Here is a 2445-nt window from a genome sequence, read left to right on the forward strand (position 1 = left end):
CAGAGATTACGTTATGGGCGAAGCTGTGACTCAAGTGCGGGAAGTGGCTGATCATCTGCAAACATTAGCAGTTCAGGCCGATGTATTGAGTTTAAAATATGAGTCAGAATCAAGCCGAGGTCGAGATTTAGCTTGGCTTCTTAGGAAGGTTAAGGCCTTGGGTATAAAGGCGAAGTCGTATATGTAATTTATTTTATGTAAAGAAATTTGCTTTCTAGTTGAGTTTTCTAATGAAATTGAATTCGAATCAATGCCTCTTTTTGCATTCATTTCATACATTTGCATTACATCATATGCAGTAAGCTTCATAAAATGACCCTAATAAAATTAAATTATGACAGTTACCCTGGAAACCAACAAAAATCTAGTCAAATATCACTACGGTACTCGTCGCCAAACAAAAGTAATGGATCAAAGGATGGAAAGATTGGAACAGTTGCAACGAGAGATGCAAGATCAGATGCATGAACGACTGGAAAAAATTCAGCAGGACATGTTAGAATCCCAGAACACTATGATGAACCAATTAAAGCAGTTATTGGCTGGAGGGAATAACAAAGGAAAAGACCCCGTAGTTGATGCTGGGGAGGATCACGATGACCCTGTTTATCCTCCAGGTTTTACCCCAACTAACATCCAAGCACAACCAGAGGTGTACCCACAAAGGATACCGGTTACCATTAGACCTCAATGTCTGGCTAGTGCCTCGGTACCAGTGCATTTTCAAATGGCTCGGGTTCTAATCCCGGGGATAATCCCACTAATCCTGTGGTCCCGGACCTCGATGACGTGGTAGAAACAGAAAAAACAAGAATGAACCTGCCAAAACAGCTGGAGGACCGATGTAGATGGTTAGAGGAAAAATTTAGAGTCATGGAGAACATCGACTATCATCGCGGGGTTGACGCCAAGGATCTGAGTCTGGTCCCTGATTTAGTACTCCCACCTAAGTTCAAAATGCCGGAATTCGAAAAATATAATGGGACTAGTTGTCCTGAAGCTCATATAACTATGTTCTGTCGAAGAATGACAGGATACGTCAACAATGATCAGCTGTTAATCCACTGCTTCCAGGACAGTTTGATCGGATCTGCAGCCAAATGGTACAACCAACTGAGTCGTGCTAAAGTTAGTTCATGGAGAGACTTGGCGCAAGCTTTTATGAAGCAATACAGTCATGTAACGGATATAACACCCGATCGAATTACGTTACAAAACATGGAGAAAAAGCCTAGCGAGAATTTCAGGCAGTACGCCCAACGATGGAGAGAAGTGGCAACACAAGTCCAGCCACCCCTTTTGGAAAAAGAGGTCACCATGTTGTTTATCAACACTTTGAAAGCCCCGTTCATCAACCACATGTTGGGGAGTGCTACCAAGAGCTTCTCGGATATGGTAATGTCCGGTGAAATGATTGAGAACGCGGTAAGGAGCGGTAAAATCGACACGGGAGAAAGCTTCAAAAGACCAGCCCCGAGGAAAAAGGAGGGCGAAGTAAACAACGTAAGCACATATAGCAAGAGCCATTCAAAACGATTACCGTTGGCCCTCCAAAAATGATAACCACTAGTCACCAAGCCCCCTCGAGGCAGGAACCCAACACAAGGCCCAACACAAGGACTAACACAGAGAGACTTCAGTTCACGCCCATTCCAATAACATACGGGGAACTGTATCAGAAGTTATTTGATGCACACATAGTATCTCCATTTTATCTCGAGCCCATGCAACCTCCATATCCCAAATGGTATGACACGAATGCCCAATGTGAATACCATGCAGGGATACCAGGACACTCGATTGAGAACTGTACTGGGTTTAAAAAGGCGGTGGAAAGGTTCATTAAGATGGGGATTGTGAAGTTTGACGACCCATTAGGACCCAACGTAGCAGCAAATCCGTTACCTAACCATGCTGATAAAGGGGTAAACGCAATAATCGAAGGTGAGAAAAAGAGAATCAAAACTGACATTGCAGAGATAAAAAACCCATTGAGTTGGGTCTGGAGACAAATGGTAGAAGGAGGTCTCATCAAACAAGATTAAAAGAAAGGCCGAAGGAACAAAGACGTACTGCGAGTTTCATGCTGAAGAAGACCATGACATTCGAAACTGCACTGAATTCAAGGCCTTGGTGCAAAATCTGATGGACAACAAAGAGCTAGAATTTTATGAAGAGATCAAAGGATTTGAAAATGGAGAAGTTTATGCCTCGGAGGAGGGGCCTACGGGAAAGGCCCCAAATCACCAGTGGTGATTATTTAAGAACGAGTAAGAGGAAAATTGGAAATAAAAAAAAAAGGAAAAAATTGGAATTACGACTGCAAGAGATACGGGAGGGAAATAAATCCAAAGAGGGAAGACGCATTATACCTATAAAAGTACATGGATAAAACAAAAAGGACCTGCAAATAAAAAGACACCTTGTGGAATGAATTCAAAATTT

The sequence above is a fragment of the Gossypium hirsutum genome, chromosome D13, assembly GCF_007990345.1.
Source record: "Gossypium hirsutum isolate 1008001.06 chromosome D13, Gossypium_hirsutum_v2.1, whole genome shotgun sequence".
Classification (NCBI taxonomy): domain Eukaryota; kingdom Viridiplantae; phylum Streptophyta; class Magnoliopsida; order Malvales; family Malvaceae; genus Gossypium; species Gossypium hirsutum.